Here is a 26,008-nt window from a genome sequence, read left to right as displayed (position 1 = left end):
GGAGTGTGTAGCGACGTTTCAGAAGATTCGGAAAATCGAGACCTTCCCCGTCCATGGCCTTATCTAAGAGAACTGTTATGTGTTGTCGGCTCCAAGAGTGATTCACGGCGAGTGCGTCGAGTCTTGTGCCAACCTAAGATCCACGAACCTCTGGCGTTCAAGAAAAGAGACCTGTTAAAACCAAAGCTGTTAAAAAGGATCCAGATGCGCATGGAAGACTTCTGGTCAGTTTAGTCTAGATTATTCTGTCAGAACCTTTTTTTTGATGTATTGTTTCATTATTGGCAAAGTTTGCTTAAGTACATTTCAGAGCCTGTACTTTTCTTTCCTACTCCCGTAGTTTTAAGTGCAGAATGTGAATACTTTTGCCACCTCTGGTCACTGGCAACAGCTGTAGTATTCCTGTCCAAATACCGTCATCTCCTTTGCAACATGATGCTTTAAGGTTTTTTTTTTAATTTGTCTTGGCTGCTTTCAAATTCTGAGACACTTACGCAGGTTGTTTTTCGGGTGCCACTACGGTTGAGAACCTGTTGGGAAAAGCGGAAGAGTCTATCATCGCCATCTGTCAGCTTAATTCAGCCAAATGATCCCTTCTTGCCGTCCTCACCATAAACTGTCATCACACCTGAAACACGCCTGTGTCTGCCAGTAGTTCATAAGACGCTGATTGGTCTGAGGTGGTCATCCATAAGCCCGAAGCTTGGCAACTCAGATCGTCACCTGACCTCGTGAGAATACAACGTTGTAATACTGATGCGTCAAGAATGAAGCATTTGGCTGTCTTTTTTTTTTTTTTTTTTTTGATACCTTTTCTGTTTTTATAAATAAAAGGTAATTAATAGGTACTTTACGTAAGACACTGCATTATGTGGCACATAACAATCCCATTTTTCCCAGTATTCATCTCCTTTCTCCTTTCTCCTAAAAAGGCCTCATGGTGGGTGGGTTCCTCTGGAGTCAATGTTTAGTTAATGCTTTTTTACTAGCTGAAGAAAATCTTCAAGAGGTATATGCCCCTTTTGCCGAGGCCTTCTAGAGATACAGGAAAGTGAATGTGAAATCGCAAGTTACGTTCAGTGTCTCAGCAATTAGTTCCAGAAATCTCACCACACCACCTCCAGCACGAAAGCTGCGAGCCACTGAATTTGGACTTCTTGTTCAGTGTAACAAAAAGCAGATCAGGTTGTTCCAACAGAAATCTTGCCAGAAAGGAGAATTTGTGGAAGTGGAGAATTCGGAGAACATGTTTCTTCCAAAATGACTAAATTAGCTTCTTTTTCCCAGCACTGTCTAATATAATCTGCTGTGTGCCTATTCAGTGAAGTTTGGCAATGACACCTTTTAGTGCCTTTTGAATTGTAAGCATCAAATAATTTCCTCCAGTCTTGGCCGATCTGATTTCTGATGATCTTTTTTTTTTTTTTTTTTTAAACTTTAAGACAAACACAATATTTAAAACCTAAATTGATGATTATCTTGGTTATTCCTAAAAGTGCATGTATCGTAACCTTGTAGTGGAGTTCCTTTATTATGAATTTACAACTATTTGCAAAACTTTTCTTTTTTTTTTTACAATAACTCCTTTGTGTCTTCCTTGGACACTTTGCATCTGTAGTTTGGGGGCTTCCTGGCAAGTCACACACACAGGCTAGTGTCTCCGGTTTTCTCTGCCCTTATTTGCACTGCCTGGGTAATGATGATGGTGAGCGTGTCGTAGGGTGTCCTCAAGTGGCTTCTTTCACTGCTGCCTGTTTGAGCTTATTAGTTAGTGCCCTTCTGTACAGTCATTGATGCCAGTCCTCGGGACATATGCTGGATGTACAGGGTGAGTAAGAAAACATCTGACATTACGCATTGACTGTCTCGTTCTCTTTCTTATCCTGCTGCTGCGCAAAAAAAGATTTTCTTTCTTTATAAATCAGTTCAGACTCTGCGGGGGCGGTCTAGCTTTACATGAGGTGTGCTTCTTCTTTCTGTGACATGTTTGAAGAGTAGAAAAGGTTAATGCGAGGCTTATTTCTTTTCCACAAAACCAAAGCGCTGCTGTCCTTATAAGGTCATTGTGCACTCAACAGTGTTTAATAGGATGTGTTTTCTGCCCTGAGTTGTCTCTGCGGGACACCGCTAAAACAGTGGGACAAACATCAACTGGCAGCATTTGTGATGCTGGACAGGAAGCTGAAGCAAAACATTGATGGCCGAGATCTTCAGGCGAGCCGAGGGCAGGGAAGGTTAACAAAGTGGGAGGCAGGCGGCAAGCAGTACGACGCTCTGTGAAACACAACTGAATGTGCAGGTTTTTTTTTTAGCGTTTACGGGAATGTGTTGTTTATTTTGCAATATTCGATTTTTTTTGTCTCACATTTTACTTGATTTAACAAAATAATAATGACACCACATAGTATGCGACTATTAGACACACAAACTCTACCAAGTTGCATTTATAGTACTTCATTTCATTTTACTTGTCCAACATAATAATTTTGTTATATTTGGTGACACCTGGATTTAACTAAGCAGGTACGAGCCTCCTATTGGATAATTACTGCGTGGGCGATTATCTTTCAGCTGGCAACAAGTTATCTAACCCCGACTGATGCAATGAGTAGCTTCTCATTTCTTAAACAACCATGTGAAAAGACTCATCCCACGGTAGATGGAATAGATGTTAGCAGATGTAAAGCAGGGAAAACATCTGAGGATGTTGCAGAAAATTGTGTTAAGAACTGTCCAACTCATTTTTAAGGATGGTGAGGAACCATCGTCTTTGTGGAAGGAATCCTAATTCATCCTGTCTGATCATTTAAACATTTTGAAATCAAATAAAAGAAAAACAACAGCGGAACTGAGGACTAGGTTTAATGGTGAAAGTAAGAGCATTTCCACAACGTGAAGGGAACTCAGGATTGAGACTGAACAACTGTGTAGCCTTAAGAGAAGCAGTAAGCAGTGATGCTAACCGGTAAAAACAGCTTCAGTTTGCTAGGGAGCATAAAGATTGAATTCTGCAGCAATGGAAGAAGGTCACGTGAGTCCAGATTTACCCTGTTCCAGAGTGATGTGGCATCAGGGTAAGAAGAGAGGCAGAAGAAGTGATGCACCAATAATCCTAGTTCCCACTGTACCAGCCTGTGGGGGCAATGCTATGATCTGGGGTTGCTGCAGTTTCTCAGGTCAGCTGACTACCTGAATATACTGAATGACCAGGTTATTCCATCAGTGGATTTTTTTCTTCCCTTATGGGACAGGCATATTTCAAGACGAGGACATCAGGATTCATTGGGCTCAAACTTTGAAAGAGAGGTTCAGGGAGCACGAGAGAATCATTGCTGGAGAAAGCTTTGTGCAGTGGTCAGACTCTCACATCATCAGTACAAGATCTTGGTGAAAAATGAAGGCAACACTGGATGGAAATAAATCTTGTGACACTGCAGGAGCTTCTTATCGAAACAATGCCAGAGCAATTGTGTGCTGTAATCAAAGCTAAAGGCGGTCCAACAAACTATCGGAGTGTGTTTCTTTTTCTCTTTTTTTTTTTTTTTTGGCCAGGCAGTGTATCTACATAAATCATTTCACATTTATATAAATCGCATTGTCATGATCATTTCATGTGTGTATACGTATGTGCATTTCTGATATATAGCACATACTGCATATATTCTGACTCTGATTATATTCTGTAGAATTTTAATCTTCAGAGTTTACAGTTCAACCCGTAAAAAAAATAAATCCCACGTATGTGATGAATGTCTAAATGTTCTTGAGAGTCCGCGCCGACAGAATATCATGTGACATACTGTAAATGTGCACTGAAGGCTTCACTGACCTTGTTTGTGTGCGTTTTCAGACTTTTCACTGAGGCATTTTATTCCCAGCCGAACTCATGAAAGCGCATTTTATTGCTTTGCATTCTGTGCGCTGAAAAAAAAAGAAAAGAAAAGAAAAGAAAAGGAAAGTAGTGCTATTTGCTTTAAAGACGTGTTAAAATGCATGTCTTGTCTGACCCTCTAAGGCCACAGCTGGTTCGTACTAAAGCTTGGAATGTTCTTGTTTATCAGGACTTCTCCTCAATTACACGTCTGGCAGTTCGAGACACATGACTATCATCTGACATGACCTTATTTGCCTTGTTAGCTTAAAACTAATAAGTAAAACCATTTTCGTGCGTATATTCTTTGCAACAGTGTGAAATGTTCCCCTAGTTTTTGTTGTGCCTGCTATAATTTATCTGTGTCTGACAAGCTCTTAGGCTGCACAGAAGTTTAGATTTTATAGTCCCTGGAATCCTTTTTTCCCAAGCCGTACATCAACTTTGCACTAACAAGAAGACAAACACAGGTTACAGCACCCTATATACAGTATGTGACATATGTATATGAGGTTCAGCATAACAAGACATAAATGAGACACAGCATGAAATAACATGAATGAGAAACATGTGTAAAATTCTGTTAAATGCAGGTAGCTCTTGCCAAAAGGTTCCACTTCTGCACCTAAGATTTATGACGCTACAGCCAGCTAAGTGGGGTTGTGATGTCCTGTGTTATTATGATTGCAATGACTGCAATGGTTTTGTTACTGAGTTCTTATTGGTGCGGCATAGTGGGGAGGCCTGTTATCTTTGCAGCATTTTTGGTTGTTCCCATGAATTCAGTGGAGCAGTAGATTTGATTGTTTTGATTTAACAGAAGGATGAGCTGGGGGCCGATATAGGGTCCTTTTAAAGTGGGCGTAGTCTTTTTTGTTTTGAATGTCCTTAACATGACGATCAAAGCTGACTTTATTTTCCCGTGTCAGTCCAAGTTGCGTTTGAGACAGTCCACTTTTTCAGCTGCTTTGATTTCGCATGGGGACGGTGAATTCAGAGGCTCATTTGCATATAGGCCAGGAGAAGATAACAACCGGTTTCAAGTTCACCAGATGCAGGGCTTGCTACAACACAGATGAGTGTTTGCATAGGGACCGGATATGTTTTATGCGTCTGACAGGTGATTACAGAGTTACAAACCTTTTTATTTTTTCCCGTTTTTCTCTGATGTTGTTCATAAAAACAAAACACAAGCCGAGGAGATCCACAGCATCCAGCTGCATTTAAATTGTCACTAGTTTGCAGGTGTTTAATTGAAATGTATGTATGTGTCTCAGTGTGGAGTGAGAGAAGTTGTTTCCTCCAGTTATTTCATCAGATTTCGTGATTTCTTTTAAGGATATAAGATGAAAAGCCAGGGGTTTCACATTACTGACATTTGTTGAGACATTACTTCATTTACCGTCATCCACAGTTCCAAGTTGCTTTTATTTTTATTTTCTCCCTCCCATCTGTCTTGCACTTTTTTTTGTTTATTTCCCACCCCTCTCACACCAGTCTGCAACAGCACACCTCCTCCCTTCCCTATTACCCTGCTCTCCTCTTCATTATTGCCTTGGCTTTGTAAGATGCCCTGGTGGATCCTGGCATCCTGCTCCCATTTCAAAGGAATGAAAATGCAGCAGTGGTCTGTGCCATCGGTTTGCTCTGCTTCCCCCTTTCATCTGCCTGGACATATTAAGACAAGAAATGCGAAGCTCTGCAGCAACTCCCACATGAATCAGCCTCAGCCCCCCCAGTGGGAACGTGTGTTGGTAATTTCAGGTCCCATATCAGACCGGAGAAAGAGAAGGAGAGATTAAGTTAGAGGCAAGATGATGACAGAGGGACAACAAGAAATCGGAACAAGAGGGGGCATGTGACCCCATATGGGAGGGCACTGCATTTGTTTCCTTGGTGTCCTCAGTGTTCTAAGGACACTGTGTGCCATTATCAGGTGTGTGTGATTCACCACTTGAGTAAAGGAGACGCAGGGACATTCAAGCTGGCAAGTGTAACATACAGCAAAATAACACAGACAACAGCAGCAACTGCCTCCTTGGAATTGCATTATTTGTTTTCTCCATTATGCCGAGGTTAGAAATGTAATCACTGCCCGGATGATGTTCACAGATTTATTTTGTTCTGAGTGCCGCAAATCATAGAAATCATAGAGAATAGGCTAGTGATTAAGATTAAGAAAATCTTTATTTGTCCTGCAATAGGGAAATTGCAGTTTGCAGCAGCATACAAGAGAGAAGCAAAAATATCAAGAGTAAAAAGTGTAGGGTATAAAAGATGAATACTAAAATTGAATAGAAGAAAAAGATAGTACTGGCATACATATATAAATATAGAATATATATATGTATATATAAAAAAAGTATTGAAATAAAAGTAGTGGGTACTGGAATTACAAGACAGACTGTCAGACACAGTCTTCTTTGTGGTCATGTTCTAGTTTTAGTTAAATGTTTATTAAGCTTCAGATCACCGCAGCCGTTCTCTGTCTTCAACCAAGGCCACAACCAAATTAAGCAAACTTTTATTTATAAAATACAGCAGAGAATATTCGCATATTCATAAAATATAGCAGAGAATATTCGCATCGTTGAGGATCGAGTTGTTGCCTCGGCTCCAGCTCTCCAAGTTCTCGACCTCGGCTCTGTAGGCTGACTCATTGTTATTGCTGATTTTGCCTGCCACGACGGTGTCGTCTGCAAACTTGATTATGGTGTTGGCGTCATGGGAGGGTTTGCAGTCCCGTGTTGCGGTGTGATGGAGGGGGAGACTATAGGTTTCCCATTCGCATAGCCTGTGGTCTGCCAGTGAAGGAGTCTTGCACCCAGTGACGCAGGAGTGTGTTGAGGCCCAGGTGGTTCAGCTTTGTGGTCGGCTTGTCCGGGGGGATGGTGTGGAAAGCGGAGCTCATCTCATCGCTACCGCTTATCCTCACTAGGGTCGCAGGGGTTGCCGGAGCCTATCCCAGCTGTCACTGGGTGAGAGGCGGGGTACACCCTGGACAGTCTATTGGAGAGCTAACATGAAGACAAACAACGGACCCACACTCACACCTAGCGTCAATTTAGAATCACCAATTAGCCTAACAAGCATGTCTTTGGAGGTGGGAGAAAACCGGACTACACGACATCTTCAGTTGATCTGCTGGTCCTATGAGCAAACTAGTTCTGATCCAGTAAGGGTGGGATGTTCCTCCTTGGTGTGTGCTAGAAAGGTTAGCTCAAAACACTTAATTGCTATCGGGGTGAGGCTACTAGCCGATAGTCATTCAGTGTCCTGATTACTGTCTGATTTGGAACCGGAATGATGCTGGCTGGTGATGGTTGGGCCTGGTCCAGGGACATGTTGAAGAGGTTGGTGAACACTGCCGTTAGCTCTCTTGCACAGTGTTTAAGAACCCGATCCCATCAGGTCCAGTGGCTTTGTTGGGGTTGATGTGCTGCAGAGTTCGTCTCACTTGGTGGAGGCTCAGCGCCAGCGCAAGAAGCAGTTCAGTCATTTACAGTCTTGAGTTTAAGCTGGTGTTTGTCACCTGCATAGTCAGTGATGGCCCTGATGCCCTGCCACATGTGTCGGGAGTCCAAGCTGTTGAAATGCTCCTCTATGTGCGATTTGAAGCTTTGCTTCCCTAATGCCTTTCCTCAGCTCAGATCTGGCTGCTGTGTATGCATCACAGGCTCTCAGCAAATTAATCACACCCCCTGTCTGATTAATTGCCTGTCACTGGTTTTAATGTTGTGGCTGACCAACTCAAACTGTTTGCCTGAAAAATGCCCAGTGTGTAGCTGCCTCTCATTGGCTGGTCCTCCCATCAACCAGAGCCATGTTGCTGTTCCGGTTACGCGTATGACTACGTCGCTGTTACTCTTCTGTCCGTCGCCGCATGAAGCCCGCCCAAATGTTCAGTAACTCACACTCTTTCTATCACGCACACTTTCAAACAGGGAGAGGAATAACATAAACACAAGACTTGCACTCAACTATGGAAGCCAAATCACACACCTCAATCATGTCTTATTCCAAGCATCACTCCAGCTTAAATGTTTGACCATGCAACAAACAGTATCATTTACTGGCAACGACCGTCTCGAGTTTGTTTTTCCAAAAGAGATCAGAAACATCTGATACAGTATTTTATTAACTGTACAGGGTATGTCTCCAATAAGATATGACAGTATGTCTTCCAGGAAAGAGAAATTAAAAAATGAACACTTCTCCAAACATGAGTTTCAGTCTGGAAAAAGCTGTTATCAGTGTCCTCTGCCTCCTACACAGGAGTGAGAAACTTTTTTTTTTGTTCAGATCATCATATCTTGACAGTCTGGTTACATAAGGAGCCCGCAACAAGTCCACTTTCAATTTGTGGTTCCATATTTAATGTGTTTGTGGGGGAGGTGAGAGTTTTTTTAAGGAGTAAACACCTACCTACGTACCACCCAGCGTGTTAGAGCTGTCTGGAAGGGAAAAAAGGCCATAAGGAAAGATGCAGAATTTTGAACCGCACAACAGTTTAGGCTTTGTGAATTCACGTTGAGGGGGAAATCAAGCAGCTTTTATGCCGAGGTATTGAGGTCTTGAGTTCACGTTTCAACCTTTTGGTGAGCAAAGAGCTTCACAGTCACAATGTCACCTCAACACATTCGTTCTCACTACAGTACCAGGAACCGGGAGCAGCTAGGGGTTCAGCGACACTTTGGATTTTGGTTCATGCACCGGAGATCGAACCACTAAATGTGCCTTTTCTGTGAATGCATTTGCAGATCCTCTTAACCTTTAGTTCGCAGTTTGTACTGAAATCAATACATTCCCACATACTGTATATTTCCACAGTGGATTGAGAGTTGTTATTTTGCATCAGTGTCCCAATTAGCGTTACTAAACCTCCTGTATTTTGCCCCAAGCACATTGATTATTTTTTGTTTCTGTTTTTTTTTTTTTTAACTTTGAATTTAGGCCAAAATATAAGATCCTTATCACAAAATAATCCCAGTTGGGGTGAATTAAACTGTTGAGGAAAATAGAAAAACCTGTTGTGACCACATTCACACCTGGTATTAAAGTATTATTTGAATCTAAATCTTAAGTGTGTTTGGTATGTGATTAGGCCTGCCAGACCTCTGGGGTGTTCTGGCTCAACCTGCTATCAGATCTCAGCTTGAGTCTGCCAGGTGAAATTTAATGCAATCCATTCAATGTGTTTCTCACATTTTTAACAAAGTAAGTGGATGGATCATAACTCATTCTATTTTTTTTGTTTTGTTTTTAAATCCCCTCAGACCTTAACACAGCGTATCCCATGTGAAGGCATCACAGCTGCAAATGGCTTTTCATTGTTTCTGTTTTTCGTCTGCACAAGAGTCATAAAATTGTTATGCCTGAAACCGAAAGCAAATACAGACTATATAATAACAAGACTAATGACCCACAAGTAGGAAGCAGGATTGAGTTGACTGAGACAGAACTCTCTGGTCTGGCGGTAAAATCTTGCGACAGCGTCACTGCCATTTCGCAGAATTTCTCACCTTGATTACTACCTTAAAGAACTATGGAATTGTCAAAGTGGCTGCGGGCAACAATTTCTCACAGTAATATTAAAATGAAATTGGATACTAGCAAAACTGGTTCAGTCAATTTAAGGTGCTATATACGTCAATCAGCCACAACATTAAAACCACTGACGGGAGAATTAAATAACATGGACCACCAAATTTTTATGTCACCTAGACACGTACCACCCACCTAGGCTACACCAGGCACCCCCACCCCATAGCAATGACACAGACACACACACACAAGAACAGTTTAGGAACAACCCTAAAAAACATGAAAAATAGCGTATGGTGTTGAACTGGCCTCTAAAATCACTAGATTGGAATGGGAACGTACCTATGTTCCCCGGGTCCCTAACCCTAACCCTAACCATTATTTATTTATTTTTTTTAAAAAGGGTCCTTTATTCTCCGGTCACACACAAAGCGGGGAACATAGGACCCGGGGAACATACGGATGATCCCGATTGTAACTGTTCAAGTATCTGTGGGATGCACTGGAGCAAGCCTGATCCACAGGGGCCCCTCCCATCAACCCACACCACAGGACAGAAGACCCATGTCCATTATCTGATGATTGAATTCACAAATGTTGATGCACTAGTTCCTTCAAAAAAATAAAAAAAATAAAACATCGGCAATGGACCAAAACAGGTTAGCCACCATTACTAGACTTAAGTCATGATAAGATAGTGAAGAATGATAGTTGTCCATAATATTGTCTCACATATATGTAGACATTTTCACCTTGTAAGTCCTTAAAGAGCATCAGCTTGTATTCCCTTCTCAGACCTGTGTAATGTTAGTGTCTCATAGTGTTTTAACAACAATGGTCTGCTACATGAAACTGGGTTATTAAATGTGCTTATCTGGGTTTTTGCCATTGGCCAACATGACACTTGGATTAATTGTTTCTTTCATTATTTATGCATGTCATTAGGGTGTTTATTAATTAATCAAGACATTTTGTTTTGAGCATCCCATGAGTCCGCACAGAAGGTGTCCCTTTTGTCACAACAAGAAGGAGAAATGAACTTAGCGGTTATTACTATAGGAGCCCATATTTATCCCGTGACTAAGGTACTACCTTTACCACCTTTTTATATTTGAAGCCTTGCCTTTAGTTTGACTTACTGTGAGGACCGATGGCGGAAAAACACTCTCCGCGCCATCTCATGCTGTTCATAAAAAACATCTGGACCTCAGTCATTATTTTTTTTTTCTCAAGAGTTGCACAGCGCCGATGAGAAGTGTCCACCGCTTCCTGCACAGTAATCTGTGACCGTGGCCTCTGGCACTTGTGTGGGTGGAACACATTATTTAGATTTTGCTGTTGAGTTATGAAGCTGTTTTTTCATCGATATCATCATCCCCCTCGTTTCAGACTCTTGTCAGTAGATAGCTGTAGCCATTAAGGCCACTGGGATTTAACTCGGTGACGCAATGCAGTATTTTTGGTTGCCACGGAAATAAAGCCTTTTTTTTTTCTTTGCGAATCCATCATCACCCCATTTCTCATTAGGAGTTAGCCGAGCGAACAGCTTTGTCTATGGTGTTTAAATTCTTCTTTTGTGTGTTTGTCTAGGATCCGCATGTGCATGTGTGTTTGACTCCTGACCGACTATACCGCCGCACGTCTCCGTCTGCAACTCTGTCTCATCTTCCTCTGCTGTGAATTCCAAATTAAGTGCCTCTCGTATATTTAGACCTGATATGAGTTCAACTCGATACAGCCGCGTCTCAGATCGTAGTTGTTGACGTGCTGTGAGCAGGCGGGTGGCAATGGAGCACGGCAACCTAAAGCTGAGCACAGAGAGAAAGAAAGAGGGAGGCAGAGAGAGGGAGGGGGGGGGGACTACGCAGCGGTAGGACTCAGCTGTGTCTTCGCTGTTTCATCCACTCTAAGTTCAGATGAGGACAGCCTCGTACACTCGCTGCTTTGAGATCAGGTTTTTTTTTTTTTTTTTAGCTGCATTTATTTTTTTATTTATTTTCCGGCAGCAGATAAGAGAGAAAGGAGTGGATTTCAATCACACAGAGTAAAACCCTAATACGAAGCAAATTTTTTTTGCAATTTTTACCGAACCGGCTCAGATATGTTTGCATGTTTGAATATGTAGGCACCATCCATAGGAGGATCTTTACAACCCATCAAAGATCAGGGAAGGATCACAGATTGGGTTGCATATCAAGAGCAGCCTAGAGAAGAAGACATTCATCTGAGTCAGAGACACTTCTCCGTGGTAATTCATCTGACACGTAAATGCCTGTAAGGCTAAAGGCCTGGGGGGAAGCATGGCCTGAACAAAATTAGAAGCATGTTTGTGAGCATAATGAGAAGCAGAACGTATGGGAGGATACGTGCTCAGCATGTGTGAGGGCCGCAGCATATGGTTAACTACCTTATGTTAGACCTTGGTCTCGGTTAATCGTTTTGTGTTTATCAGATGATTCCTACGAAGCACAAAACTTTTAAAAAAGATTTTCCCAAAATGTTGAAGCCTGATGCGAATTGACAAGAGAAATTTCTTCATTTCGGGGTATGTTCTGTGTTATGTTCCCTGAGGTTTGCATAAACTATGCAGTGAGGCCCTCTTTCTATACCCTAAACTACACCCCTCTCTAAGAATCCAGGGGACTCTTAACCTAAAACAGCTTTCACTTGCCAAAAAAAAAAAAAAAAGAAAAGAAAACTTTTGAATGTCAGCCCAACAGCTTGCCCTTGAAATAACCAGCAAACAGCCTGAGTGATTGTGAGGCCACGGTTGATTTTCACATTAGCCTTTCACCCAAAAAAAAAAAAAAAATGTGTAGGTTTTCAGTTGTGAGGAAAGGTTGAGAGAACAACAACACTGCCAAATGTATGCAGCTGCAACTGCATGAGTTAATGCGCCCCCGAAGCTTTCTAGTAGGAGCTAGACGCCGTCAAATGAGGGGAAGGACGAATAAAGACATATGCAAATTTGTACGCAAGAGCCAATGTGAGCCAAGAATACAGTGGCCTACTTGATAGAGCAGTTTTCACAGACTTTAGCGATCATTCGGTTCTGAAAAAGATTTCTTTCATATTCAAACTTCCCTCAGTCTATTTAATCTTCTTCGTGAATTTCATGACTAACTGTGCCGTCTGGGAAAAGGCTTTTGCAAAAAGGCACCGAGTTTTTTTTTTTTTTTTAAAAAAGGAACATGCCTTTGTGATTTGCTGTTTCATCAGTCATGTCTCATCTTACACTTTAGAAGAAGTGATGCATTTCCAGTAGAGACTTGGGACCGGTCAAGATGCTGTTACTGGAAGAATCAAAGAATGGTTAGGAGCATGGTGACTCAGTCCAGCTGGAACAACACTGGTTCTGGTAAGACTGGTGAGGTGATCTAAAAATGTATGTCACAGTTCAACCTATAATTTGTTGAACATCAATAATTATGGTGCATCCCTCTCATAGACATGCAGTAAAAAGGCTGCAAAAGCTAAAGCCCGATTGTTGGAAATGGGGAAATTCATTCAACAGAGACCCAGTAACATGCAGACTTTGTAAAACTGAAACAAACACATCAACTGCCCAAAAGCTACGCGAGATCATCTCAACATCTGCTGTCCTTCCGAACCCAGACAGCAAGGCAACAGTGTCATTGTTTGAACTGTTGTAGCTTTGTCTAGTGTTCTGTTCGGTGCCTGGGAGTCACCGGTGTGTCGTCCTCTGTTGGTTTTCAGACTTTGAAAAACTCTCAGATGCTAATGGGTAGCACTGCTTTGAAGCACATTTGTAAGTTGTTGTTGCAGGTTGTTTTAGTGTTTACAGACCTTTACAACTAAACAATGCAGATTCCAATTAATATTACACTCTAAGTGGAGTCAGATAAATAATATAGTTGCATTTCTTCTCCTAATATTATGATTTCTTATATTATTTAGTGCTAAGTTAATGGAAAGAATGCATCGACTACTTAAAAAGTAATCAAAAGACCAATTAAAAAATGAATCAATAAATGAATCAATTTAAGTTTATGCAACCTATTTATACCAGCATTATTGTTGCATGTGGATTGACTAACACTGTATTGTTTATACTTGTGTCCAGTGTGGCCACCATGCATACTTGGCCACCTCCAAAGGGGCTTTGGGTCCAACCACAGTCCTCAGTGCTTGTTTGGTGCATTCACACGTTGCAATCCAGTCACGAAAAATGCACTTTTATTCTCAGGTTTAAATGATGTTTTGATAGCTTTTAGCTGTTTTGGTATAAGAATACATTCTTTATAAGATTTCTAAAATAAGATAATCCTTAATTTATCCCACAGTGGGGAGATTTGAAGTGTTGCAGCAGCAGCCAGTTTAAGGTACAGTGCACACAAGCGATAAAAAAGGTAAACATAAAAAAAAATACAAACAAATAATACAATAAATACAATAGAGGTGATACGAGTGTGAGCAGGCTTAGTTGTACAGCCTCACAGCAGCAGGAAGGGACCTGCGGCAATGCTCCCAGTGAGGTTATAGTGTCATGAAAGGACTGGTTTTCCATCAGTGATGACAGCTTACTCATCATCCTCTGATCATCCACCACCTCCACAAGCTGGAAAGGCAGCCCAGAACAGAGCCGGCCTTCTTTACCAGTCTGTTTAGTCTTTTCTTGTCGGTCGCTGAGATGCTTCTGCAGCAGACAACTCTAGAGCAACTAAAGCAAGAAACTCAGGACAATTCAAAGTCTGCTCTCACTACAGCTGTGCTTGATACATCAAACCCAAGCAGAAGCATCAATGTCGACCCAATAAAATGGCGCATAAAAGATATACTGTATTTACATAAAATATGTCAATTTTATTTATTTTACTCACCAAAACCTAAGAAACAATTTGAAATTCTCCTCTAGGCCTGTCAGTCAAAGATAGAAGGAGAACCTTTCCCCAGTTGGGTCAAGCTAGCTAGCTTGAGGATTAGGATTTCCTCACAATATCCTGCATTGTAGGTTCAAAAAACAAACAAACAAAAAAACATTAACAGGGAAGGTTTGGTTGTACAGCTCGCAACAGATGAACTTGAACTGCCAGCTTGGTTTAAACAGAGCAGCTCTCTGACCCTCCAATGAGAGGACGTGAAAACGCTAATGGTATCGTAGGCCACAGAGAAGGCCGAAGAATACGAACTTAAAATTTGATTGGTTAAAGGAACTGAGTCATTGCAATGAATTTCAATGTATTTCCAGTTTCAGCTGCCTGCAGTTTTAACTGTGAAGGCCCAGGCAGATTTCATGCAACACATGATGGCTGAAATATGATTGGATAAAAGCTCTAATGCAGAGTTACATTGCCAGAAGCACCGCAGTTGACAGACAACCCATGTAATGAAAAGGATAGGCTATTAGAAATAATTTAATAAGATTCATGGGACAATATTAAAATATAAATCAGTGACTTTCATAAAGTTTATTCCGGCTTTGCTGGTGCTGATGGCCCGCCACTGCCGCAAATTCTTATAGGTCATTGGCACATAGAGTTTGCTCTGGCCTTTCTTATGAAGTGCACAAGCTAATATATGCTTATGCCTCCGGAAATCCACCACCAGCTCTTTGGTTTTACCCACAGGCAAGTTTCCTAGCATCAGACTACAAAGTCTCCCTCTTTATTCTCCTTCTTCCCCATCCTGAATGAGGCCGACGATTACAGATTCGTTTGTGAATTTTCTGCATATAACAAAATAACAGCTGGCTTAGAGTAGTAAAGGGTAAAGAGAGACAAAAGGAAGGGAGCCAGGACAGTTCCCTGAGGGGCTCACGTATGACCACATCAGAATTTAATTTTTTTTAAATTAATTTTAGTTCAATATCATCTGTGCTCCATCCATTTTATCTGTCTCCTTTAGTTACATCAGACAATCAATGACAGTGATGGGGTGTGGTCATTGTTAATATCTTTTTATGTGGGTGGAAAAAGGAAGCAAAAATAGTAAAAAGCAAACAGTTGAGATGTGTTGTTTTGATATATATATGTATATATATATATATATATATACACACACACACACACATATATATATATATATAATTATCCCAGTGTCGGTACACAATCTCCTAATCTCTCAATAATGCATTTTCTTGCAGCTTAATATGCAAGAGGAGAAGCAAGAAAGGATGAAAACAGGCCGCAAAAGCGTCACTAACAATCTGTCAGATTTCAAGATTTCTATCTGCAGGCTAGAAGCGGTCCGTTATCCACCGTTATTGAATGTCTAGGCTATCTTTAATCTATGAGTTGGGATTAATGTAGGAGTCACGGCAAGGTTAAGGTCAACATAAAGTCTGGGTTAAGATTACGTCATTTGCAGCGACACAGCAAATACCAAAATGAGATTCTGAGACGACTCTGAACGCACACTAACGTGCACACTAACGCGCACACTAACATTCACACTAACATTCATCCAGGAGGAATTATTCCTATTTTAACCTCCGTACACATACGGAGCTATTAGAATAGCTTGAGATGGTCAACTTCTTTCATAGATATTTAAGATATGAACAAATCACATTTAAATCACATTCTGCTGAAGTTTCACCTCTCTACATTATCTGCATATTAACACAGGTTTAAATGCATGCAAAAAACATGGAGACAGGAACCTGACTGCCAGGGTTTGGAAGTGGTCAGCAAAAGCTAATGGTGGTAGCAGTAATGTTAGCTCAGCAATAAGAAAAACTCTTGACCTTGTTGACAGCCAGCCCTTCTTATTTCATTTGCAGTAATTCTGGTGCAGTGTAATAATCGGTACCAATCTTGTAATCACTAGGTAACAAATAAGCACACATACCACAGTGTGAGACAGAAAGAGTTACTGAAATAGGCACACAAATAACAATATTAGCAATTCTAAGCTGTACGTAAAATGTAATGAAAACTTGTGTGTATCACAAGGTGTTCTTCTTTCTCAGAAAAAGAATTAGAAGAAAACACGCTGATTTTGGTCAACACAGTTTAAAATTTATTTGCTGTCATGTTGCTTGTTATAGCTCCGCTACCTCATCAACCAGTTGGCGGAGGAAGAGAATTGATGCCTATTCTCCAAATGAGCTCCAGATCATCTCTGAGGCGAGAAATGCCAAATAAAAACACTTCCAGCACCTGGAACACAGGCTCCACCGAATGAGGTGAGGCAAGGACGTTTATAAGGTGATTTCATGAAGCTGTGCTGTTTGGATTAGAAGTCAGAAGAATGAAATACAAAGACTTAAGGAAAAAAATAAAAAATAAAACAACGAAACAAAGGCATTGATGCACACCAGTTACTTGAATGTCAAAGAAACTTAATTCTGTGCAGCCTTTTTCCAACAGCTCCTCCCGTTCAAACCCCCGTGCGGTATCATTGCGAGTAATCACATCAAAACTCACAGCAAAACTCTAGGCTAACCATACGCTAACGTAAATGTTCCAGTCCATGTGCTCACTAGAACGTAGGGTTCAAGTCAAGGGCTTAATGTAATTCTCCAGCACAACAGGATTTGTATTAGTCTCAATAGGGTCAGTGAGGCTAAGAACCACTAAGTAGTAGTGTTTAAATCCTTCCTAAGCTCAGCCACCACAATGCAGGGCCCCTGCCACTCCTCTGGACTCATTTCACCTGGGGGTATGGTTTGGTACATTGGAATGGCAAAGGGGGAAGGTTACAGCCGACACATGTGCAAACTCGTTATTTATCCATGATTCCTGGGTTTGTTGACACACATGCGACACATTTCCCATAACCAATGAGTGTACAAGTATAGGCCTGTTGTTGGATCTTTCGTTTTGACTTAATTGCTCAGTCAAGCTTGTTTACTACAGCTTCCGTTTGAAAGGGTCATCTTGGGTTACGCAGACTCCTGGGGCTTCACTGCTCTACACTAAGTTATGCGACTTTTTTATCTGCTACCTGTCATTGATGGCCAAATAGCGAATAGCACATACACAGATATTACACGGGTACAACAAAAGCACAGAGAAAGGAATTATAAAATGACCCAACATACATTTTTTTTTTCTTCGGAAGAGAAATCTCGTGCCACCCCGAACAGCTGAGGTTTGCTGTAATTAAGGACAGATTAACTTGAGATGTAGATTTCATCAGACATTGGCATCAGACATGGCGGGCACGATCTTTGAGGTAATGAGGACTGTGACCTCGTTAAAGCTCTGCACCTTCAGGTCAGGGGACAAGGTATCACAAGAATCCCTTAAAACCATGACATGGTGACCCGTTAATACCTTTTACCGGGAGATGAAATCAAACCGTGTCAAGAGTTTGGCAAACAAACACTGCCACGTGGAAATCTTATAGAGCGAGCATTACAGGTCTTTGGTTAACCCGGGGTTCATAGCCCCAGGTTTAAAAATTCATATCCCCAACAGTAGGCTAAAATGCATAATAGATAGTTGTCAGATGAGTTGCAAATGAAGAGTTAATAAAAAAGCGTAATAAAGACTGGGATGTGTAGTTTTTCCCACAACTTTATAAAAAGAAAGAAAAAAAAACATTTCTAAAAATGTATTTCTTTATGAAGTGTAACATTAGGTATGTTTGTTTGACATGTGTAATGAAGGCCCGACAGTATCTGTCTATGTGTTTGTGATTGGTCAGCCCAAGTGGACATTTGGCATTTGTTAATGGGATTGGTTCACTGGGCGGGACTAACAAAAAAAAAAAAAAAGACAATCAGTTCATGAGACAGTAAAAACAGCTATTAAAATCAATCTAAAAATGATAAATGAAACTAATAATTAAAATAACAATGAAACAAGAAATAATTCATGAGAAGATATTTAATGTAGTCCTTTCCTAACTGATTATTTGAAATTCATGTGGACGGATTAAAATTGTGAGATGGTCAAAAGACACACGTTATTTAGAAGAGGTTAAAATGGTTAACTACCTACCTGTCAAATGAGCGTATCTGTTATTAACCTGTTGAGACTGAGAAGTCAATCGTGATCGATTAGCTATGCCTGCAGAGACCGTGAGGGGGAGCTGGGACAAGAATGCTTCCCACTAGACTGAGCTACCTGAGAGGAAGCATACATGTGAGAGCGTCTTAATTGATTAACATCTTTTCAGGTATGTAATTTATTAGGGTCCGACGTTCGGGCAAGTCTGACCAGGTTCTGCTTGCCCGCCTGTTATTTTTATTTGGCCCGGGCAATCGGGCAACCATTAATGTTGAACCCTGTTTATGCTCAATTTTAGGTGTTGGTTAACAGGTTGTTTTGTGTATGTTTTGAGAACAATTTCAGTGCATTTCGAGAGCTTTGACAGCATTTTCGTGGAAGTTTAAATGCTTAATTGTTACTGGCAGCTAGCTTAACTTTGTACTCCGAGTAGGCGGGACAGAGTTGCGCTACCTTACGCAAACCTATGACGCATATGCTGTGTATTTTGCTATGCTAATTTTTGTACATTGTAATATTTCATGTAACTTTCATGTAATTTTGTAACTTTGTTAATACTTTCGTTGAAAGTAAACATACTCGACTGAGCTACCTGAGAGGAAGCGCCTGTGTCAGAGCTAACCCTTTTTCAGGGGATTAACAGACACACACGTAAGAGGTGTGTGATAGAGTTAGATGGTGTTGGTTAGGTTTGTGTGGTTTTGTTTACTTTTCACCAACTGAAGTTGCTAGCGTTGCCAACCGCTAGTTAGTGGATGTGCCTCCAGTGCGTCTAGTTGATCAGAAGAATGAGGTGTCCACCCACACTTCCCCACATAGCACCCCGTGTTGCTTCGAGACACGGTAGTACCTCTGGCTCCACGAGGACCTTGACATTAGGATTCCTGCATACTTATTGAGCAGGCTAGGACTTTCTGGATTATTCCTCACCACTTTTGAGAGACTGGCAGTGGTCTACAACTGGCCATGGTAAGAGTGGATGGTCCGCCTGTTTCCACTTTTGACAGGGAAGGCCGGAAGTACTTTGGTTGTAATGGACTCTGTAGACACAAACAACTGTGTTTTATTGAAGGCTGCGGTACTGAAGAAATACAAAATGAACAGAGACACTTACCCTTAATGATTCTGCTCCCATGAGATGGTTGACGATGGTCCTTGAGCAGTATTTGAAGACGTTGTACTCATAAGAGAAGGCCTGGTCAAAGAGCGTGATCCAGCCACCACTACAGCAGCTGCTGAACGGGACAACTCAGACCACAAGGGAATGATAAGTTTGTAGGGCTGGAAAAGAGGGATGGTTCAAGTAATCATACAGTACACATGGTCGACCAGCTTTAGGAAAACTGTAGTTGTAGAGTCCGCATACCAAATTTCAGTTAGGTCACAAATCTCAGATAGTGTGTCACAACTGTAGTGAGGCAGGTCACATCCATCCCTTTTGCCCATTTAAAAACACTACAAACCTTGAACCTCTGTTTCACGACCTGAACTTATACCACGCCTACAGCCAGTTGATTCACTACTGTTCTGGTAAATGACAGGCCCCTTTCTGCATTATTAGACACAGGTTGTACACACTCCCTTTCTTCAGGCCAACTTTGTTTAGTTCCAGTTGTTTGTGTGCATGGCCATAGTTCAAATATGCCCACAGCTGAAGCCTATGCAGAAGTACACAACAAGCCTTACCTCATGAAAGTAGATGTACCTCCGGAGTTGCCATACCCTGTATTGTTGGGGTCAATACAGGGTATTTCCCATCCTCTTGGATCTAATCCAGGAAAGCAGGAGCAAATTTGGTGGAGTTGTCACCAGATCCTAGGGAAATTACTTGCCCACCAGTGTTGCCGCAGCCAGAAGTTGTTCATTTAGGCCCTGCAGATACACCAGCCGTTGATCGCAAAGTCATGCGTCCACTCAGCAAGCTACAGCCACAGATACTTTGCAGCTCATGCCATTTGCGTGCACTGGTGTGAGTAAATCCTCACAGCCCTCACACCAGTGCCCTCTACCTTCCTGAAAACAACAATGGCCAAGGCTTCCTCACACCGCCCTGTTGCTCTGACATCGGTTGTAATGAAGTCTTTTGAGTGCCTTGTGCTGTCACACCTGAAAGATTTAACAGATCCACTACTGGATCCTCTGCAGTTCGTCAACAGGTCAAACAGATCTGTGGATGACGCCGTCAGCCTCTCCCTCCACCTCATCCTCCGACCCCTGGATTCCCCCAGAACATGTGCCAGGATCCTGTTTGTGGATTTCAGCTTGACCTTGAACGCAGTCGTTCCGTCACTGCCACAGGACAAACTCTCCCAGCTGACTGTGCCTGACTTCACCTGCAGGTGGACCATAGACTTCCTCTCTGATGGGAGGCAGCAAGTGTGGCTGGGAAATCACATCTTAGACTCCCGTACCATCAGCACAGGTTCCCCCCAAAGCTGTGTCCTTTAACCTCTGCTGAGTGAGGTAAAAGCTACATTTCCTTTTTGTAATACACCATTAGTTAGCAAGGATTAATACATTGTCTAATACTGATGTGTAACCTTTGAATGGAGTTTTAGTTTTTTTTATGTTAAAGAACTCAGGGCGCTGTATCACTGATCACAGATACATTTGAATAGAGCCGGATCTAATCGGACCTCATCATTCTTCCGTCTTGTCAGCAAACAGCACAGAAAAAAAATCATTTATTGCTGAAGGCATGGACGTGCTGCCTTGTTTTTGAGTGTTAGTCATGCTGCCCACCCACAGCTAGCAAATATGTCTACCACCAGTCTGCACATGAGGTGCTTAGGGAACTTCGATTAACTGTAGAACCGGAAAATAAACCTAAGTTGCACTCTGTCCCTCTAAACTGCATTTGTTCAATGACTCGGGTCCATTGGTTCATACCAAAGAGCAGACCAACAGTAATTACTCCATGGCCCATGTTATACAGACTGAAATATCTCGGCAACTGCTGAGTGAATTGCGGTTAAATTTGTTTGAGACACATAAAGCGAGAGAGGGTCATAATACATTGGGTTTGTAACCAGTGCCAGATAAAGGTCAAAATCACAATTGTATTTTGAATATAACAGAAAGTGGATCTTGAAATGCTCTTCTCAGGAATACACTAAATTGAATTAACCTAAGTGCAATTGTGACTGATGGGAGACAGACTTGAGTCTAATAAGCAGACTCTGAGGTGTCCAAAGACCTTACATCCCCTGGCATTAAGTATGCACTCTAAGTATTCAAGGAGGACTAGTTTTGTAAGTCGCTCTTTGTAGTGTGGTAGGAGAAGGTCCGAGTGGGCTACTTCCAAGATGTTTGGTCTCTTCACGTGATCCATGGCCTGAGATGAAGGTCTTACGATGTGCACGTATCAAGCTTTACACATTTTTAATGGGTCCATGTTCAGATTGAATATTTGTTTGCTCACAAAGTAAGTTTTTAGTATCCTGGTCAGAATTGGCTCCCCTGTTGTGGCGATTGTTTATCCAGTGCAGATTTACCTTGGATGAACTAAAGTATTTGGCTGCGGGTAGCTGTGGGCGGAGAGAGAGAGAGAGAGAGAGAGAGGGAGAGAGAGAGAGAGAGGAAAAAAGAACAACTAAGAGAGAGAGAGCAGTGTGAGCAATCTGAGCAGGCTAAGCAGGAGGTTGATTTATAATTAGAGTGAATGTCTGTTCAATACCCCTGCTGTTCTGCTGATGGCTCCATTGCACAGAGAGGCAGCTTTGCCGCTGTGAACTTAATTTGAATTCTGAAGCACCATCTTCCAGCATTACGGACAGTCTTGAAATATTTGGGATAATGAATACTTTCATGTATGAAGGTGTATGAACACTTTTTTCCCCTCATTTCTGAATGTACCATATCTTCATTATCAAATATCAGTAATTAAACATTTAAATGGGTTAGCAGGCAAATTATTACAATAACCACAGACTAACAAACTAGAACTAATAGTATGAAGCTCATTTAAGTGAGGGGTTGAGCCCTATTATGGTGTGTATACTGGCATTTAGGTGTCACTGGCTGCTATCAAGATGAAAACATTTTTGACTCAATCGTTGTATATTAGCAGCGGTTTAACTGAAAACTCCATCTGACCTTAAAATCAAATAGAAATGTCAACAAAGAAATCACGCGAAAACACTAAACCATCAGTGAGGTTACTGGCTTCCTCACACCTTTAAGTAACTTGAGATTAGGATGCTACATACAGTCACATTTATGTGGGAGGTTTTCAGTTGACCCGCATAGATTTGCAGTGGAATTAAGCCAGACTACCCAGAGGGAAAGAGGACGAGCACAGAAATGCATTATCCAGCCAACAAATCAAACCCAGAATCTTCCTGCTGTCACAGTGCTGATCACTGAGTCACAGTCACATCTCTAACTGAAGAGATGTTATAAACAGCAAACACTATTATAAATGTTCAAGCATACGTCAGACGTAACAAGCGTGTCACATCAAGAGCACTAAAACGGACACACATATTTGACAGATGATGTGTGTCAAAATACCCACACCCATTGTTTTTCCGTGTAAGCGCGCACACTATCACCAGGGATTGGCGCACACAGACATCAGGATAAACTGTCCTCTTTTCCCGGATCAACACGTGTCAACTCTCGGAAAAAGCTCCAATTCCCTCACATTCGTTCCCCGAATAGACACATCACAGCTGCCGCTTCTTGACTGCTTCTCCTTGCTGTGTTCCACTTTCGGTGATTATTTTAGACATCGGAGTGGCGCGGTAGTCCTCCTTGATGCAGGTGAGAGCGTTGCACAAAAGCAACACTAGCTAGTCAGAGTCATTGGGATTTAGTTGAGCATGCAACAATTAATCATCAACTCATCTGCATTAAAAAGAAAAAGGTGAAGAGTTTCACTTAGTTTCTTTTAATGCTACAACAAGCATTTGATGGTACCAGGATATATACACATATACATGTAAAATGTGAAAATATACACATATACTTGTAAAAAAAAAAAAAAAAAAGGTTAGTCAGGTTAGTTAGGCCAGTATTTTTTTTTTTTTTTTTTTTTTATTTAATTTTATTTACTTTTTTTATTATTGGCCAGCAAGGTCTACTCCCCTTGTTACAACTGAAGTCACTCCAATTCGCACATGGTATGTCACCCCGACAGATCAGTTTTTGGTTTCACTTGCTAGTTTCAATTTTCCTTTGGCACAACATCACATTCGTATTTTGAATAAGATTGAGAATATGCTGTAAGACTTTGTAATTGACACGTCACTCACATGGATATGGATATGCATAGTGTCACCACATTGCTCCTCTCCCCTCCATTTAAATATTGCTTGAAAACATCAAGATGGTGACAGCAGCAGGTCCTCAAACGATCACTACACACTGGTCCTGAAACCAAGTCAGAATGCCTATTTTCATTGCAGAAAAAAAAAATACTTTCAAGTCTGGTACCAAAAACTGGCTATTTTTCTAACCCTAACTGTAAAGGGGTATTTTTTAAACTTTTTTTAAACCAATCTTTTAAACTTTCTATTTTTTAATTTTGAGTAAGGCGTATTCAGGTACTGGTTGCATTGAAGCCTGAAATCCATTCATCAGGAATCTTAAGGGGGACATCAGCGCAGTATAGACTATAGACCCCTTCACGGTTTGTAAACAATGTGACTTTTTTTGAGGGGCGGGGCTTAACTGGAGGCAAAACATCTCAAACACATTAGCCTGTAAACGGTGGTTAGCAGATGTCAATAGACTGTTTTGGATGGAAAAGACAAGGAAAATGCACGGGGGATATTTTAACCTTTAATCCAATTTTATTCTCTGTTATTGTCACTTCTCTATAGGTGAATATTGGTTGGATGTATCTAACATCGTGCCAATCGCTGTCAGCATAGCAGGATAGCTCAGACAGTCCATTCCCTAGTTGGCCAGACTCTCTCTAATATATGGCTCTGAAGGGGCGGATAGCTGCAGTATAGGTCATAAGCTCCACCTCCTCTGTGTTGGGACTTGTGCCGAACTAAAACACTAAATATACGTCAAATTTAATAGTTAATAGTAGTTAACATAAGAGAACATATAGAAACAGGATATGACATAATGTCGACCATCAGTTGCCATGCCAACCGCTCCGTAAAGTGACATTTCATTGTAACAGGTTGAGGTAGAGCAGACCGCAATATTAATTAAACGAAACTGCACCGTTGCAAGATGGTGTCACTCTTATCCCCGGGAATGTGGCATCAGTTTGGCTAATGCAAGGAAGTGGGGACACGTTGTTTATGTTTGTACAGTCTGTGGTCTGTGGGCGCTCACTCTTGCTACATCCATCTTTTATACACAGTCTCCGTCACAAACAGCACAGTTAAACAAATGCACGTCTGCACCAGAGTCGCAGCCCTTTACAAACATGACCTGCAGCTGTATGTACAATAATTAATCCGTCACTTATTTTGTTTTCATCCGCATCCCATTTTTATACTGCATAAGGTATTGATATTAATACCAGATGATGGTTCTGAAATTAAGTGAATGCACCTGGATAGTTTTAAGAATGCAGGCATTTGCTTGCAGCATCATATATTCGACATCTGTTTAAAGACATGGCGAATTTTATTAGGAGTTTACTGCCAGTCGTTCTCATTAATTTGACAGCAACGTACTAAATGTCAATGACTGCAAATAATAGCATAGAGGGAATCTTGCCACAAGTTTCTAAGGTCTATATACCACCCAAGAGGCTTGTTTGTTACTTGTCAGTCTCTTTTTCTGAACAGGTTTCAAGTCTAATCTGCCAGTCATTCTTGCAGTAAGTGGTCCTCATAGCTCTCTGTATGTTCCCGTTTGCACCATGGCAAATTTTCAATATGTAAACCCTGGCAATGTACAGTACGTCCTCCGTTATCATGGATATGGGAAATTATTTCCAAAGCTCCAGCAATTACAGAAACGAATGTGTGTATCTGTGCTGCACTGAAAAGTTTCTTATTTTCTTTTCAAAGTGCTTCCTCTTCAAAGAGGTTCATAAACATTTCATAATTATACACAAGGCTTAAAAAGACAGTTGTGAATGAATCCCACCATGAGTTGCTTCAAGTCTGACTCAAATCTTCAGGATAGTTGGCTCATAAAAGCAAATGGCATGCCTTTCGCACTCAATAAAAGACACAAATTAACCCACATCCTCATACTTCAGGAGAAACCACGGGTCAATGAAGTTCTTCTAAGCGGTTGAATTACTACAGCTTTCAGGTCAACCTTTACACCCACACATAAATTATTAGTATTTCACGCTATGTAGGATGTGCATGTATAGAATTCTACAAATATATCAGTATGAGCATCTTGCCTTCTCATTACCATAAAGTTGTATGCATTAACATTAGATTCCGTCTGATGTTTGTCACAGATGCCTCACAAAGTTATCGAGTTTCCATATGATCACATACGATCGGGGCCTTCTTTTCCAATCACTCCCAAGTATGTCGTCCTTTAACATTCAGTTTCATCTCAGGCGTGGAATGCGACGGAGGAGATGTGTGAGATATGTGAAAGGTTGAGCACAGAACATGTGCACAAACTCAAACCATATGGAGCAAGCAGCGGGAGGCAGAAATGCAGCGAAAGAGAGGAAATGTCAGAAAAGCAGCTTATGTGTGGGAGGGGTGCATGGTGGTCAATTATTAGTCACTAA

General features: G+C 41.3%; 1 long non-coding RNA gene across 2 annotated transcripts in view; it reads left to right on the top strand.

The window, feature by feature from the left end:
- The first annotated feature begins 1,636 nt into the window (after positions 1–1,636).
- Positions 1,637–26,008, top strand: part of LOC125023285 — a 34,054-nt gene continuing 9,682 nt past the window's right edge. For both annotated transcript variants that reach the window (XR_007114569.1, XR_007114568.1), the window contains exon 1: positions 1,637–1,828. This is a non-coding gene — a long non-coding RNA (uncharacterized LOC125023285). The remainder of the gene's footprint in view (positions 1,829–26,008) is intronic.

The sequence above is a fragment of the Mugil cephalus genome, chromosome 17 (assembly GCF_022458985.1).
Source record: "Mugil cephalus isolate CIBA_MC_2020 chromosome 17, CIBA_Mcephalus_1.1, whole genome shotgun sequence".
Taxonomy (NCBI): domain Eukaryota; kingdom Metazoa; phylum Chordata; class Actinopteri; order Mugiliformes; family Mugilidae; genus Mugil; species Mugil cephalus.
The sequence above is the reverse complement of the archived record's forward strand: the minus strand, read 5'-3'. Positions and strand labels throughout refer to the sequence as shown.